Source organism: Nerophis lumbriciformis, linkage group LG15 (genome assembly GCF_033978685.3).
Source record: "Nerophis lumbriciformis linkage group LG15, RoL_Nlum_v2.1, whole genome shotgun sequence".
Classification (NCBI taxonomy): Eukaryota; Metazoa; Chordata; class Actinopteri; order Syngnathiformes; family Syngnathidae; genus Nerophis; species Nerophis lumbriciformis.
Window position 1 is genome coordinate 11,206,180 of NC_084562.2, and position 18,821 is coordinate 11,225,000.

The 18,821-nt window shown below is 40.1% G+C and overlaps 1 protein-coding gene across 3 annotated transcripts in view; it reads left to right on the forward strand.

Moving 5' to 3' along the window:
- Positions 1 to 18,821, forward strand: part of tspan4a (tetraspanin 4a) — a 456,166-nt gene that overhangs the window by 353,822 nt on the left and 83,523 nt on the right. The window lies entirely within an intron of this gene.

Consider the following 18,821-nt stretch of genomic DNA (forward strand, 5'->3'; position numbering starts at 1 on the left):
GTTTGGCCTGTTTATGTGTGGACATGGAACTCCAATGAAGAAGAGGTGAAGTACAACCAAACTTTCCTGTATTTTTCCATGAACATGTAACACGGGTGGGAAATAAGCCATATTTCCTCTCATGGCATCTCCTAATATTACCTGCGGCGTTTCCACGGTTAATCTCGCGAGTTTAACACACGCGCTCACGTGACCCGCTGCAGCCAATCGCGCTCTATAAAATCCAGCATTCCAAGATCGTTGCGAGGTGCGGTGGCTAAGCCTGGGGACATATGAAGCCGGTGCCGAACATCAGGGACGTGTTGCGACGATAGAGTGTGTCGATGATAAGATTTTAAGCCGAGTTGGCCAGGTCCCTAAGTCTTGGATGGCGAGCTGTAGATAGGCCTCGAGCCTGAGCCCAACGATCTCCACCTCTCAACCCCTGAACTCCACCTGCTCTGGTTGGGCCGGTAGGCGGCTTATAGCCGAACCCCTTGCATCGCACCTCATTGCTCTGCGGCCCTTTGCACTACCTCATACACACCATGCCACTAAACTGAACTCTCACTACAAACTGCCATATCCACAACCCCAAACCATGTGGCCGTATGAACTCTGAATGCGCATATGGACTGCGGTCAGTCTCATATGACCTTTAAGAACTTTTGATACTACCTGTTATGAATGATCTAAACCCTTGCTGTTTTTTTCTTTTGTTTTGAATGGCCATTCCTATCAATGTCTGTCCACTATTTGTTGCACTGTACATATTTAAATAACACCAGTATAATTTAAAGCATTTAATTGTGTCTCTCCGAGTCGTAATCTGGACTTCTGGTTAGCCCAAATATTGAGAACGTCTACTATACTAGCTAACGTACCTGTTACAAACATCTTAGCTGGATGCCAAACGTCGGCCATGTAAAGGAAAAACTAACGTTAAAGGTGCCATATGTAATAATGTGGCCAGAAATGGTACTGCAATCACGGTCAAAATTCTGTAGTCCCCTCCCACTCTCCATGACTGAGGTTGCCAGATTCGCAGCCGAATCCGAATCCTACTCCAAAGAACTTCAAATGGCAATCAACGAGTCCTATGCTGTAGGTTTCTCTTGTTTATGCTTCTTGCAAGATGGTTTACTAAGTAATTATGCCACATTTTACTGATGTCGATTAGCCAAATGTATTTGTAAAGTTACGCAGCAATATTTTTGTCGGGACAGATTAAAATATATTTTGCCCTGTCAGTTGCATGACACATCGACATACAGCCTAACGGGCATATATTTCCCCCATTAGCCGATATGTTGATGTGTCATTGACCGGGCTAGTATACTTACCATTACACTAGGAGCTGAGCAGCACTATACTATTGTTGCACGAACATACGAGCTTTGTTAGACAAGATCATAGACTGTACTGGACAATATAGTTTACATACGAAATGTCCATTTCTATTTATTACAAGTAATAAGAAAAAATATAAATGCCTGACTTACCTATCAAGAGGAAATTAGCAAGTTTGGCGTCAGATGAAACAGTCCTCTCCGCCTTCAATCGTCTCCATCTTTCAAAGGCATCCCCGATTCAAATCCTCGTTTTGTTCCTGGATTTGTCACGAATAAGTTGAGAATTGTAAAGACGCCTTTTATATTTACTAAGGTTTGACATGTTTAGTAACTTTACCAGTGGCAGTAGCTTGACAAAGATGACAGTGCGTACCTGGATGTGACACACTCATGGACTTTCCAATTGGTCAAACGGTGGAGGGCGGGGCATCGAAATGAAAACAATAACAAGATTTCGGGGCTGTAAATCTAATCTTGAAATGAGCATATCCCGGCTGAACTACCGTTATCAATTGTATAGGTATTCGAAAATAAACATGATTTATTAATGCCTTTTGACATATCAGGGCCTTTTAATAATGACTTCACATAAAATTATTACATATGTCACCTTTAAGTGTAACAGCGTCATGACAGTTAACTCTGGAGTAAGGCGACTATAACTTCGTTGACAGAAATGTTGAAATGTAATATGTATTCGACGCATTTTTACAACATTAGAAACCATTAGTAAATCAGAGGCTACTCAGAAGGTGAGATAACTGGTAATTACTGGCTTTCTATTGCCAGAGGTATAGATGGGTGTGTACAAGGAAACGGCAGGCTGTCTTCTTTTAATGGATTTATTACAATCTTTGGCAAGCTAGGTAATGTTTGCTGTGGTCTGGAACAACACGGCACACAAACAACTTTCTGAAATGCAGCCAATATTACACACAGATAATGTGTCATGAAGCATGTAAAACTAAATGATATACAAAGAGGATAAAAGTAAAAGAAATTAAATGAGCTCAAATATACCTACAAATGAGGCATGATGATACAATATGTACATATAGCTAGCCTAAATAGCATGTTAGCATTGATTAGCTTGCAGTCATGCACTGACCAAATATGCCTGATTAGCACCCCAATGAGTCGATAACAACAAAACGCACCTTTGTGCATTCACGCACAGTATAAAACATTTGGTGGACAAAATGAGACAAAGAAGGAGTGGAAGATTTGACATGTAAACAAACTGTTGCGTCACAGTCCACACTACGGTGAGTTCAAGAACCGCCGAAATTGGTAGGACAAAACGATGTTCACCAAGTAATCTCATCAGTGAAGCATACACACAAACATACTAAACGGTGGGCTTTCTAACTATTGGAAAGGTTTGTGTCATGTTTGTCCTCAAACAAAAAATATACTAAGTTTCCGGGTGTACTAAGATTTCGGGGCTGTAAATATAATTTTGAAATGAGCATATCCCGGCTGAACTACTGTTATCAGTTATAATAGGTATTCGAAAAGAACATGATTTATTAATGTCATTTAATGATGACTTGACATGAAAGTATTACATATGGCACCTTTAAGTGTAACAGCGTCATGACTTCGGAGTAAGTTGACGGTAACTATAACTAATAATTTATATGCCGTATTTTTCGGAGTATAAGTCGCACCGGAGTATAAGTCGCACCTGACGAAAATGCATAATAAAGAAGGAAAAAAACATATATAAGTCGCACTGGAGCCCGGCCAAACTATGAAAAAAACTGCGACTTATAGTCCGAAAAATACGGCAAATGAATAGTCACTGTTTAGCACCTACTTTGTTTTTCGATCTTGTTCCTCCTGTATTACAGTAACAAATATCGATACCCCTTCCTACTGCTTTGTGCGCCGTCAGGAGGTCATTAATCAGCGTTTAAATACAGCCTGGAAGGATCCTGCTCCTAATTGGGCCAAACGCTCTGAGCACTTGGTCATCTTCATCAAGTTTTTTTTTTTTTTTTTTTTTTAACGGTATCCTTTTTTTCAAGCAGTTTTTATCGGTTCATTCCCAGATGGATTTGTGGACTAATCTTTCATGAAGCAAAGCATCTGGTGTGTCATGCCAGTATCCTCCCTTTTTAAATATTCAGTGTGCTGAAGGCCATCAGAAAGATTCCGGTTGTACGTTCACAGATTAGTGTATTTCTTTCCTGCCACCTTTGGGGAAAAGTGTGTGGGGAAAGTGATAAACTAACAGATTGTGGGAAAACCGGCTTGTCAGATCGCTCGCTGCTATTTTGTTTGTCTGTTCCTGATGCACGGATTTAATTAAGCAGTTGAGGGGTGAAAGGCGCCACTTGAAACCAAACAAGGTTTCAAGGCAAGTGAGAAAGAAAGTTCTTCCATTGGCACGCTGTCATATATTAGCCCCGGGTGAACATCTGCGATATTACAAGATCGTTCAAGGATTGTCTGGCTCAGTGAGACTATATTAAAAGGGAGCTAATCCTAAATTCGATTTACAGTCGTGGTCAAAAGTTTACATACACTTGTAAAGAACATAATGTCATGGCTGTCTTGAGTTTCCAATCTTTTCTACAACTCTTATTTGTTTGTGATAGAGTGATTGGAGCACATACTTGTTGGTCACAAAAAAACATTTGTGAAGTTTGGTTTTTTTATGAATTTATTATGGGTCTACTGAAAAAGTGACCAAATCTGCTTGGTCAAAAGTGTACATACAGCAATGTTAATATTTTGGTTAAATGTCCCTTGGCAAGTTTCACTGCAATAAGGCGCTTTTGGTAGCCATCCACAAGCTTCTGGTTGAATTTTTGACCACTCCTCTTGACACAATTGGTGCAGTTCAGCTAAATTAGTTGGTTTTCTGACATGGACTTGTTTCTTCAGCATTGTCCACACGTTTAAGTCAGGACTTTGGGAAGGCCATTCTAAAACCTTCATTCTAGCCTGAATTAGCCATTCCTTTACCACTTTTGACGTGTGTTTGGGGGTCATTGTCCTGTTGGAACACCCAACTCCGCCCAAGACCCAATGATGGTTTTAGGTTGTCCTGAATAATTTGGAGGTAATCCTCCTATTTACTTACTTACTCTCTGTAAAGCACCAGTCCCATTGGCAGCAAAACAGGCCCATAGCATAATACTACCACCACCATGCTTGACGGTAGGCTGGGGTGTTCCTGGGATTAAAGGCCTCACCTTTTCTCCTCCAAACATATTGCTGGGTATTGTGGCTAAACAGATACATTTTTGTTTCATCTGACATCACATGGACAAAGATTGGTTGGTTGGGTTGGTGGAAGCGGGGGTGTATATTGCAGCCCGGAAGAGTTAGGGCTGCATGGGATTCTGGGTATTTGTTTTGTTGTGTTTATGTTGTGTTACGGTGCGGCTGTTCTCCCGAAATGTGTTTGTCATTCTTGTTTGGTGTGGATTCACAGTGTGGCGCATATTTCTAACAGTGTTAAAGTTATTTATACGGGCAGCGTCAGTGTAACCTGTATCGCTGTTGGCCAAGTATGCATTGCATTTACGTGTGTGAGTGCCGAAGTCGCACATATTTTGTGATCGGACCGGCATGTTGTTGGAATGGATGAAAAGCAGACGTGACGACAGCTCGTGGAGGACGATAAACGCAGTTTCTTTAAAGCACGCCCCCAAGACTGTGGTCCGGGTGGACGAGATATAATGACTGATGAACAACTTCGTTCGATAATGAAGGTTGCTTCAGCTCAAAGTCTGAGCCCCGACATTAATGAACTAGCATCCAAGAAAAGATGGCAGGTATCTGGCTTGGGCAAATCAGATTAGATCAGTGTGTTGCAAACTGAGCAGTTTAAAGTCCTGAATGGTTGTTTTATTCATTGTTATTTTATTTTCTAATTTATTAGCCTGTGGAAAAAGTTAATGTTGATATTTACCTCAGAAGGCTGCAAATAGAAAAGAGGCATTCCAATTTTTATTTAAATTGGATTTGATATGCCATTGATATTTTTTAATTATTATTATTATTATTTGAAACTCGATTTTGCATGTCACTATAAAGTTATATAAGCCTTGCTTGTTCAATATTCAATGCAAAACTTTTTTGGGTCCCCATTAAAAGGTTAATTTGTTCAACCTTGGCACGCGGCTTTGTTCAGTTTTAAATTTTGGCCCACTCTGTATTTGAGTTTGACACCCCTGTTCTAGAGGAAAGTTCTGTGGTCAGATGAAACAAAAAAATTTAGCTGTTTGGCCTGACTTAAACGTGTGGACAATGCTGAAGAAACAAGTCAATTTCAGAAAACCAACAAATTTAGCTGAACTGCACCAATTTTGTCAAGAGGAGTGGTCAAAAATTCAACCAGAAGCTTTCCAGAAGCTTGTGGATGGCTACCAAAAGCACCTTATTGCAGTGAAACTTGCCAAGGGACATGTAACCAAATATTAACATTGCTGTATGTATACTTTTGACCCAGCAGATTTGGTCACATTTTCAATAGACCCAAAATAAATTCATAAAAGAACCAAAACTTCATGAATGTTTTTTTGTGACCAACAATTATGTGCTCCAATCACTCTATCACAAAAATAAGAGTTGTAGAAATTATTGGAAACTAAAGTCCCACTTTTCCCGAAATTCCCATTTTTTTCTGAAATTCCCTTTGAAATCAATGGAACCTTCTTCAAAGTTCCACAACTTCCACATTTTTCATCTGATTCAAACCATTCCACCTTCAACATATTTTACCATTCGGGAAATTCAAATTCCCTTTTTTCCAAGTTAAAAAAAATTCCAGGATTTTCCAAAAATCCTTGTTTTCCAAAGCCCTATTTCCACCCTTTTTTCTGGTGACTACTACTTTCACATTTTTCAACGCATTTCAACCGTTCCACCGTGAAAATATTTCTCTTAATCAGGACAAAAAAAAAATTATTATTTTTTAATTGTGAAAATTCCCAGTTTTCCCGAAATTCCAGGAATTTTGTAATTCCATTTATCATTTCAACATGTTACTACTTAACATTTCTCCTCCGATTTGAAAAATTTCAACACCAACCATTTCAACTCATTCAGACCATTCAAGTTTTTTTTACCATTTTAAAAAAAATTCCCACTTTTCCCAAAATTCCCATTTTTTTCGGAAGGTCCCATTGAAATCAATGGGACCTTCTTCAAAGTTCCACAACTTCCACATTTTTCATCTGATTCAAACCATTCCACCTTCAACATATTCCACCATTCAGGAAATTCAAACTTCTCTTTTTTCCAAGTTCAAAAAAATTCCAGGATTTTCCAAAATTCCTTGTTTTCCAAAGCCCTATTTCCACCCTTTTTTCTGGCGACTACTACTTTCACATTTTTCAACGCATTTCAAACATTCTACCATTAAAATATTTCTCTTAATCAGGAAAAAAAAAAAAAGTTGTTTTTTTTATTTTAAAAATTCCCGGTTTTCCCAAAATTCCAGGAATTCTGTAATACCATTTCTCATTATAACATGTTACTACTTAACATTTCTCCACCGATTTGAAAATTTTCAACACCAACCATTTCAACTCATTCAGACCATTCAAGTTTTTTTCACCATTTTCAAAAAAGTCCCACTTTTCCCGAAATTCCCAATTTTTTCTGAAATTCCCATTGAAATCAATGGGACCTTCTTCAAAGTTCCACAACTTACACATTTTTCATCTGATTCAAACCATTCCACCTTCAACATATTCAACCATTTCGGAAATTCAAACTTCCATTTTTTCCAAGTTCAAAACAATTCCAGAATTTTCCAAAGCCCTAGTTCCACCCTTTTTTCTGGCGACTGCTACTTTCACATTTTTCAACGCATTTCAACTGTTCCACAGTGAAAATATTCCTCTTAATCAGGACAGAAAAACTAAGTTGTTTTTTGAATTGTAATAATTCCCAGGTTTCCCCGAAATTCCAGGAATTCCGTAATACCATTTCTCATTTCAACATGTTACCACTTAACATTTCTACACCGATTTGAAAAATTTCAACACCAACCATTTCAACTCATTCAAACCATTCAAGTTTTTTTTTACCATTTAAAAAAAAATTCCCACTTTTCCCGAAATTCCCATTTTTTTCTGAAATTCCCATTGAAATCAATGGGACCTTCTTCAAAGTTCCACAACTTCCACATTTTTCATCTGATTCAAACCATTCCACCTTCAACATATTCCACCATTGGGGAAATTCAAACTTCTTTTTTTTCCAAGTTCAAAAAAATTCCAGGATTTTCCAAAATTCCTTGTTTTCCAAAGCCCTATTTCCACCCTTTTTTCTGGTGACTACTACTTTCACATTTCTCAACGCATTTCAATCGTTCCACCGTGAAAATATTCCTCTTTTTCAGGACAAAAAAATAATGTGTTTTTTTAATTGTAAAAATTCCCGGTTTTCCCGAAATTCCAGGAATTCCGTAATACGAAATTTCGTTCTTATCTGAGTTGTAAAGTTCAAATTTGAATGACAATAAAAAGGAAGTCTAAGTCTAAGTCTAAGTTTAATACCATTTCTCATTTCAACATGTTACTAATTAACATTTCTCCACCGATTTGAAAAATGTCAACACCAACTATTTCAACTCATTTAAACCATTCAAGTTGTTTTTTTTACCATTTTCAAAAAAAATCACACTTTTCTCCGAAATCTCAATTTTTTCTGAAATCCCCATTGAAATCAATGGGACCTTCTTCAAAGTTCCACAACTTCCACATTTTTCATCTGATTCAAACCATTCCAACTTCAAAATATTCAGCCTGTTCAGGAATTGTGTGCTCTACTTCAAAAATTCTAAAAAAAAATCCAGGATTTCAGTTCAACTTCAGCATTGGATCATTTACGCACAATTCCTTCAGGAATTGCCTCATCTTGTTATGTATTATCTTTGCATCGATGGTTAATTTGATCTCATAAAAATATTCAAAATAATATCGTTTATTGGCAATAAGGCCTAAGCTTTAGCATTTTTAACCGAGAAAAGTCTGGTCTCATCACAAATAAAAACCTGCATTGGTACGACACACAATGAATGAATGAATGAACGATGAGGCATTTGTACACAGAGACATGTTTCGCTCACAAAGGCTCGATGTTAAAGTTTGTAAATCCAACGTTGGTGTAAATCGAGGTTCTACTATAAAATAAGCTAAATGTGAGGAAAAATTTGCTAAACTTTTAAAAATGTGTGATTTAATTTTTCATTCAGCACCCAACTCTCATTGTTGTGTGTTTATACAAACAAATAAGACGGTTTGCTTATTATGTTTTGCACGCATTGAATGTTGAAGATGTCATTTATATTGTGTGCCGAATGAGAGCTGGTCTTCGTACGTGCTGCTGTGACTAATTAGTGCAGTTTCTGATCTGTGAGCCTGTAATTACTTTCAGGACTGCATGCACTGACTGCTAGTATCTGGCAGTACTGCAGTTCCTTATGTTTCACAGAGGAGCCAGTGAAATTTACACGCTGCACCTGGAAAACTTAGCAGATATATGCGTTTGGAAGGTTGGCGCCACAACCATGTGTTTTGATATTAGCTGAGTGCAATGTGGATTGTTACGATCATGCCTTGATTGACAGTTCTACCTAAATAAATGCTTTTGTTATTGTGGACATTACATGCTGCCCTGGTTAATGGTAATCATCACGCTGCCTGACAATTAGCCTTCTCTTTTTTGTAATAAATCACCGTCAAGTGATGTAAAATACTGCCACAAGGCAGCAACAGCTGCAGTTATAGCAAGTTAGTTATTGTTTTTATTGAAAATTATTTTTTGTTTTAGTATGTTTTTTGTTTGAGGACAAACATGACACAAACCTTCCCAATTGTTAGAAAGCTCACTGTTTAATATGTTTGTGTGTATGCTTCACTGATGAGAGTATTTGGTGAACATGGTTTTGTCCTACTAATTTCGGCGGTTCTTGAACTCACCATAGTGTGGATGTACCATGACGCAACAGTTTGTTTACATGTAAAATATTTCACTCCTTCTTTGTCTCATTTTGTCCACCAAAAGTTGTATACTGTGCGTGAATGCACAAAGGTGCACTTTGTTGATGTTATTGACTCGTTGGAGTGCTAATCTGGCATATTTGGTCAGTGCATGACCGCAAGCTGATCAATGCTAACATGCTATTTAGGCTAGCTGTATGTACATATTGCGTCATTATGCCTCATTTGTAGGTATATTTGAGCTCATTTAATATCCTTTACTTGTATCCTCTTTGTATATAATTTAGTGTTGCATGTCTCATGACACATTACATGTACCGTATTTTCCGCACCATAAGGCGCCCTGGGTTATAAGCCGCGCCTTCAATGAACGGCATATTTCAAAACTTTGTCCACCTATAAGCCGCCCCGTGTTGTAAGCCGCATCTAACTGCGCTAAAGGAATGTCAAAAAAACAGTCAAATAGGTCAGTCAAACTTTAATAATATATTAAAACCAGCGTGATGTGGGCGCGCATGGAATCGTATATCAACATGGACGAAGCTGCGTGAAAAAAGCCACCCGGCCTCTTCGCGTAAACTTAAACTTACCTTAACCACTCGCTCATCTTTTCTTCATCCATCCCTTCGAGTTAGCTTTTATGATGACGCCGGCTGGAAAGGTCTCTTTTGGCAAGGTCTTCCTTTTGAATATCACCATGGGTGGAAGTTTCTGGCCATTAGCATGGCAAGCTAGAACCACAGTGAAGGATGACTTCTCATTCCCTGTGGTGCGAATATTCACCGTACGTGCTCCCGTTGTATCCACAGTGCGGTTCACAGGAATATCAGTTGCTGTGAAATAGTAATCCGTGTGCGGATGGAGAGATTGCGTCTTTTCATGAACCGGATCCCTGTCGTTTAGTAGGAGCCATTTTGTGGTCTTTACAGATGTAAACACACAAAGGAAATGAAACGTACGGTAATATCCGCGCGCTTTTTCTTCTTCTACGCGGGCGGGTGGTTGCTTACAGTAGAAGAAGAAGTGCTTCCTGTTCTATGGGGGCGGGTGCTTACCTTGGCGGTTGCTTGCGTAGAAGAAGAAGCGCTTCCTGTTCTACCGGGAAAAAAGATGGCGGCTGTTTACCGTAGTTACGAGACCGAAACTTTATGAAAATGAATCTTAATATTTATCCATATATAAAGCGCACCGGGTAATAAGGCGCACTGTCAGCTTTTAAGAAAAATTGTGGTTGTTAGGTGCGCCTTATAGTGCGGAAAATACGGTATGTAATATTGGCTGTATTTCAGATAGTTGTTTGTGTGCCATGTTGTTCCAGACCACAGCAAACATTATCTAGCTTGCCAGATATTGTAATAAATCCATTACAAGAAGACAGCCTGCCATTTCTTTTAATTTGGACACACACATATATACCTTTGGCCATTAAAAGACAGTAATTTCCAGGAGTTATCTCACCTTCTGAGTAGCCTCTGATTTACTAATGGTTTCTGATGTTGTAAAAATGTGTAGAATAAATATTACATTTCAACATTTCTGTCAACAAAGATTTGCTTCAGCCTGCGACACATAGTCATTTTGATAGTAGGCTATTATAGCTAATATAGACCATTACATCATGTGTTGCCTTCATTATAACACTTAAATAAGAATTTTAAAGTCATTTTGATAGTAGGCTAATATAGTTAATATACACACTTACGTCATATGTTGCCTTATTCATAACACTTATTTGTGGCTTTTCATTTTTTGCGGCTTCAGACATGTTTATTTTTTTGTATTTTTGGTCCAAAATGGCTCTTTCAACATACGTATACATACATAAAGTACAGGCCAAAAGTTTGGACACACCTTCTCATTCAATGGGTTTTCTTTGTTTTCATGACTATTTACATTGTAGATTGTCACTGAAGGCATCAAAACTATGACACCTGTGAAGTGAAAACCCTTTCAGGGTTTTTCTTGAAGCTCATCGAGAGAATGCCAAGAATGCGCAAAACAGTAATCAGAGCAAAGGGTGGCTATTTTGAAGAAACTACAATATAAAACATGTTTTCAGTTATTTCACTTTTTTTGTTAAGTACATAAGTCCACGTGTTTATTCAAAGTTTTGATGCCTTCAGTGACAATCTACAATGTAAAATAGTCATTAACATAAAGAAAACACATTGAATGAGGAAAAGGTGTGTCCAAACTTTTGACCTGTACTGTATGTAACTAAGGTGTTGTTGTAGCTCGTTTACATCAGATGCAGTCAGTGGTCATTTGTTCAACTTCCTTAGTTAAACTAGTTGTGTACCTCAAGGTTTCGTTTGAGGTCCTCTTTGTTTCGTCCTTCGGTCTATTCAACTTGCGGCCCGCGAGTTCAGTTCAAAAAACTTGTGAGAGACTCACATTTTTTCAGCAGATTCTTAAAGGGGAACATTATCACCAGACATATGTAAGCGTCAATATATACCTTGATGTTGCAGAAAAAAGACCATATATTTTTTTAACCGATTTCCGAACTCTAAATGGGTGAATTTTGGCGAATTAAACGCCTTTCTAATATTCACTCTCGGAGCGATGACGTCACATCGGGAAGCAATCCGCCATTTTCTCAAACACCGAGTCAAATCAGCTCTGTTATTTTCCGTTTTTTCGACTGTTTTCCGTACCTTGGAGACACCATGCCTCGTCGGTGTGTTGTCGGAGGATGTAACAACACAAACAGGGACGGATTCAAGTTGCACCAGTGGCCCAAAGATGCGAAAGTGGCAAGAAATTGGACGTTTGTTCCGCACACTTTACCGACGAAAGCTATGCTACGACAGAGATGGCAAGAATGTGTGGATATCCTGCGACACTCAAAGCAGATGCATTTCCAACGATAAAGTCGAAGAAATCTGCCGCCAGACCCCCAATGAATCTGCCGGAGTGTGTGAGCAATTCAGGGACAAAGGACCTCGGTAGCACGGCAAGCAATGGCGGCAGTTTGTTCCTGCAGACGAGCGAGCTAAACCCCCTATCGACCCTAGCTTCCCTGGCCTGCTGACATCAACTCCAAAACTGGACAGATCAGCTTTCAGGAAAAGAGCGCGGATGAGGGTATGTCTACAGAATATATTAATTGATGAAAATTGGGCTGTCTGCACTCTGAAAGTGCATGTTGTTGCCAAATGTATTTCATATGCTGTAAACCTAGTTCATAGTTGTTAGTTTCCTTTAATGCCAAACAAACACATACCAATCGTTGGTTAGAAGGCGATCGCCGAATTTGTCCTCGCTTTCTCCCGTGTCGCTGGCTGTCGTGTCGTTTTCGTCGGTTTCGCTTGCATACGGTTCAAACCGATATGGCTCAATAGCTTCAGTTTCTTCTTCAATTTCGTTTTCGCTACCTGCCTCCACACTACAACCATCCGTTTCAATACATTCGTAATCTGTTGAACCGCTTAAGCCGCTGAAATCCGAGTCTGAATCCGAGCTAATGTCGCTATAGCTTGCTGTTCTTTCCGCCATGTTTGTTTGTGTTGGCTTCACTATGTGACGTCACAGGAAAATAGACGGGTGTTTATAACGATGGTTAAAATCAGGCACTTTGAAGCTTTTTTTAGGGATATTGCGTGATGGGTAAAATTTTGAAAAAAACTTCGAAAAATATAATAAACCACTGGGAACTGATTTTTAATGGTTTTAACCATTCTGAAATTGTGATAATGTTCCCCTTTAAAATGCTGTCATAGTGATGATAATTGACTGTTTTTTTCAGTCGGTCCTTAAAAACAGCAGAGCGCTCTTGTAACTCTGACATAGTAAATAGACCAAAAATCAAATGTTTACTGTATAGGACGATGGTTCACCGGTATTTACAAATTCAGATTAATAGGGAAGGGAGAAGCCCGACCCCACGGTCCTTAGCTTTTCTGGAAATAGGGACCCCCAAACAATTTAGTTGAATATCCCTGATATATAGTGTACTGTTGTAAATCTAACTTATCAGACATTTTAGTCACATGATAAACTACATTACTGATTAGTGACATTTAAGCAGCATGCCCTGCAGCGTCGACCGTGCTCACTTCTCACACTTACAGCATTGATTGTCTTCAACCAGGGCTTGATTAGAAGCAGAGGATGGAAAAGTGCAAGCATTGTAATTCATTGGGCCCAGCTAATGACTGAGATAAGTTGCTTCAAGGCGAATACAGCCCATGCTAGACATTCGTGTGCGTTATTACCGAGCTCCAGGAGAGAATTAGAAGTCGGGTCTTGTATTTTTGACTCTGGTTAGCCGTTCATTATCCGAGGAGCTGTGCTGACTTCAAATCCTGCTTTTTTTTTAAAAAAAAAAAGGTTTGTGCTTGAGTTAAGTGAAGTTGTGGAAGTTCACAAGTATTGACTGATATGTCCTGGGGCATAGGAATACCACATGTGTATTGTCTACTAGAGTTGTCCTCCACCTTCTTGAAATGGACTGCAACACTTCCGCCGACTTAAACTCATATCCCAAGCCGGGAGAAATAATGCACGGTGCAGTTAAATGAAATACCCTTGGAAAACGTCGACTTGGACTGCAAATGGGCTTGGAGTCGGGGGACGGTATTCTGGGCAGTGGCACCCTCGGAGCAAGGTTGTGATGAAAGTATTCACAGGACACCAGCCAATATGCGTGGACACCCGGCAGGTTAGGGAGGCGGACATTTCTGCGCCGTCACACCTATTTGGAAGACTGACTCGAAATAAAATATTACATTTCACTTCAAGCAAGCATTATAATGCCTCAAACATCAAGGCAGCAACTTGAGCTTGAAACAATCATGTTCAAAAAACTTTAAGGACTAGGATCATTGTTTTGTTTTTATCATGCAGTGAAGTAGTGTGCCTCCGGGGAGTCACTAGAGTAGATGATCTCAGGTTTCTGCTTTTAGACGACTTTATCTGCTGTCTTTCTGTTATATTCATGACAGTGATTGGATCTCCACTTTTTGCAGATATGGAGACATGTTTCCAATCATTGACTTTCTTTTAATGTAGTAGCGGTACTTACTTTTTTAACCCACAAAGGAGATCAAAACGTTGATTAGGTTGCAGACATATATTTACAAGGCCATTTTCAGGAATGATAAATTAAAGAGAAACTAGGTCTTATGAGACGAGGTATGCCGACCCCCGAGGTAGCTAACCTGATCAAGTAGCAGCAACATGGATGACGCAACAGCATCCATAGTTAGCAATAGATCATTAATAATTTTAGCGAGGGCTGTCTCCATAGAGTGATTTGCCCTGAAACCGGACTGAAAGCGTTCACAGAGATTGTTAGACGCTAAGTGTTCATTGGCAGTGCCGGCAGTAAGTTGGACCCGTTTCCAGTGAGGGTTGGACTCCGACAAGGCTGCCCTTTGTCACCGATTCTGTTCATAACCTTTATGGACAGAATTTATAGATGCAGTCAGGGTCGTTGAAGGGATCCGGTTTGGTGGCTGCAGGATTAGGTCTCTGCTTTTTGCAGATGATGTGGTCCTGATGGCTTCAACTGACCAGGATCTTCAGCTCTCACTGGATCAGTTCGCAGCCGAGTTTGAAGCGACTGGGATGAGAATCAGAACCTTCAAGTCCGAGTCCATGGTTCTCGCCCGGGAAAGGGTGGAGTGCCATCTCCAAATTGGGGAGGAGATCTTGCCCCAAGTAGAGGAGTTCAAGTACCTAGGAGTCTTGTTCACGAGTGAGGGAAGAGTGGATCGTGAGATCGACAGGCGGATCGGTGTGATGTTTTCTGTAATGCGGACGCTATATGATCCGTTGTGGTGAAGAAGGAGCTGAGCCGGAAGGCAAAGCTCTCAATTTACTGGTCGATCTACGTTTCCATCCTCACCTACGGTCATGAGCTTTGGGTTATGACCGAAAGGACAAGATCACGGGTACGAGCGGCCGAAATGAGTTTCTTTCGCCGGGTGGCGGGGCTCTCCCTTAGAGATAGGGTGAGAAGCTCTGCCATCCGGGAGGAACTCAGAGTAAAGCCTCTTCTCCTCCACATCGAGAGGAGCCAGATGAGATGGTTCGGGCATCTGCTCAGGATGCCACCCGAACTCCTCCCTCGGGAGGTATTTAGGGCACGTCCAACCAGCAGGTGGCCACGGGGAAGACCCAGGACACGTTGGGAAGATTATGTATCCCGGCTGGCCTGGGAATGCCTCGGGATCCCCCGGGAAGAGCTGGACAAAGTGGCTGGGGAGAGGGAGGTCTGGGCTTCTCTGCTTAGGCTGCTGCCCCCGCGACCTGACCTTGGATAAGTGGAAGAAAATGGATGGATGGATGGGGAAGGTGGGTCACCGGCCAGTAGTTTACAATGAGGTCAGGATTGAGTTTAGGTCTTTTGCGCAAAGGATGTATTACCGCTTTTTTGAATACTAGGGAAACAGTGCCAGAGGAACGTGATAAGTTTATAATATTTAGCACTTATGGTCCTGAGATAGGCTCCAGCGCCCCCCGCGACCCCAAAAGGGAATAAGCGGTAGAAAATGGATGGATGGATGGTCCTAATATTACAAACAGCTCCTTGATAAGTTTCCAAGGAAGTGGGTCAAGTAAACGTAGTTTGTTTTGTACCATTTACAAATCGCAGGAGTTACTCTAATGTTAATTCTTCAAAAAGAGAGAGATTATTTTGGAGGGTAATATCTGTCGTATATACATTCGTATATGTGTTAATAGAACCCAGTTATAGGTGGGACATGTTGTCTTTAATCTCCTTTCTAATGAGTTCGATTTTCCTATTAAAAAAATTCATAAAGTCATCAGCCGAGTGGGTGGAGCTACTGGGAGGAGTCCCTTGTGGGTTAGCGATGCTACTGTACTGATGGGATTGGAGTGGTAATTAGCTTTAACTAAGGTAAGCGCGCGTTTATAAGTTATTAAACTATCACTCCATGCTTGATGGAAGACCTCAAGTTTAGTCGCACGCCATTTACGTTCCAGCTTTCTACATGATAGTTTAAGAGCCCTAGTTTCTTCTGTAAACCAGGGAGTACGCCTTTCAGGGGCCTTTTTTAGCTTAACGGTGCTATACTATCAATGGCGTCGCGCAGGGCAACGTTAAAGTTGTAAGTGAGGTTATCGACATAATTTGGGCATGGCGCCATTACCAAAGGCAGTAGGCCAGCAAGAGTCATAGTCGTGACAGCATTAAAGTTGCAGCTGCTAAAGCAGTGGTTATTAGTAGCTTGTTGACAATGAGTCAGAACTTTAAATTTTATAAGGTAATGATCGGACATTACTTTAGTTACTTTTTATTACTTTTTGCAGCTTGCAGTTAGGGTCTTAGTAAATCAGGCCCCTAGTTTCTTAGTTGTGGAGCGGCGGTGTGTGGGCGGCGAAGAGCGACAAAATAATTAAAGAACGCATACATGTTAAAGATGCAATTTCAACGTTGACAATGTGTTTTTGAAAAAAAGAATGAAGGTTATGGCAAGCAGTGGTTGTTGATTTCAACTACAGTATAACTACTACAATATGCATTGAGGCTATAAAGCTTGTTTTATCCGATTACTCAAACAAGTGAATCAATAGATTACTTACTCAATTACTAGAATAATCAATAGCTGCGGCCATATTTTTGTCCAAAACTTTTGTTTAACGTGACAAATTCTTCCTGTTACGTGACTGTAAAGAATTCCTCTGATTGCAATGAATGTAATTCCACTTCCTATAACTCCAATCCCAACTCAATATCCTGTGAGGTGAAGCACATTCCATTCAAGTTCCAATTCCTCAAATTAATTCAGCTGAAATTCCAGATTGGGAATTCTGCACAAGCCTGCTATTTATCTAGCCCAGTGTTTTTCAACCTTTTTTTAGCCAAGGCACATATTTTGCGTTGAAAAAATCACCAGCAGAAATCGTTAAAAAACAAAACTCAGTTGACAGTAAAAAGTCCCAATTGTTGGACATGACTTTTAAACCATAACCAACCATGCATCACTATAGCTCTTGTCTCAAAGTAGGTGTACTGTCACGACCTGACACATCACGCCGTGACTTATTTTGAGTTTATTGCTGTTTTCCTGTGTGTTGTGTTTTAGTTCTTGTCTTGCGCTCCTATTTTGGTGGCTTTTTCTCTTTTTTTGGTATTTTCCTGTAGCAGTTTCATGTCTTCCTTTGAGCAATATTTCCCGCATCTACTTTGTTTTAAAAATCAGTGTTTTTTATCCTTCTTTGTGGGGACATTGTTGATTGTCATGTCATGTTCGGATGTACTTTGTGGACACCTTCTCTGCTCCACAGTAAGTCTTTGCTGTCGTCCAGCATTCCATTTTTGTTTACTTTGCAACCAGTTCAGTTTTAGTTTCGTTCTGCATAGCCATCCCTAAACTTCAATGCCTTTTCTAAGCGGCACTCACCTTTTGTTTATTTTTGGTTTAAGCATTAGACACTTTTTTACCTTCCCCCTGCCTCCCGCTGTTCCCGACATCTACAAAGCAATTAGCTACCGGCTGCCACCTACTGATATGGAAGAGTATTACACGGTTACTCTGCCAAGCTCTAGACAGCACCGACACTCAACAACAACACATAAGTTGCAGACTATAATTACAGGTTTGCAAAAAATATTTTTAACCCAAATAGGTGAAATTAGATAATCTTCCACGGCACACCAGACTGTATCTAGTGTGCCGTGAGATACAGTGGTTGAAAAACACTGATCTAGCCTATCTTCCTCTTCTCTGTCGTTCAATTCACATACTGACTCCCTTATCTAGCAGCTCGCTATCACTTTCTTAAGCATTAAGATAGTGTACATCTCATCTCGCGTCTCTCTGCTTGCAGTCTTACCACCTGAATAATTAATGTGCCATCTTGGACTCGTCTTGTGCAGTTAAAAGGCGACTGAAGTCCCGAGGACAACGTCAATACGGAGCTAAAAGTAAAACTGGGTCTTCCCTGCCTGACTTTCACAGGACTCACTCTTGGCTAATGACCCACTTTAGAAGCCTCTGTCTTTTGTCTTCCGCATAACTTCAGAGGACTTGAGGCTTTCTTCCAGTCTACTCGGATCCCATGTAACAGCTGCCTGTGCTCCGTTCTTACATCAGTTTGAAGATAAGCTTGCACGCCTCCTGCCTGGCGCCCGAGTTGTCAGGAAGCAGCTTTTTGCTCAGCTCTATTTAGAAACCAGAACTACTGCTCTTTACGGTCGCAAGAAATTACATTGGGCGTCGGAATCTTTTTGTTTAGAATTCTCTTTCAACTCCATCTCGTTGAGCTTTTGGGCAAAATGCTGATTTCTAGGGCTGCAAATCTTTGGGTGTCCCACGATTCGATTCAATATTGATTATTGGGGTCACGATTCGATTCAAAATTGATTTTTTTCGATTCAACGCGATTCTCGATTCAAAAACGATATTTTCCCGATTCAAAACGATTCTCTATTCATTCAATACATAGGATTTCAGCAGGATCTACCCCAGTCTGCTGACATGCAAGCAGAGTAGTCGAATTTTGTAAAAAAAAACTTTTATAATTGTAAAGGACAATGTATTATCAACTG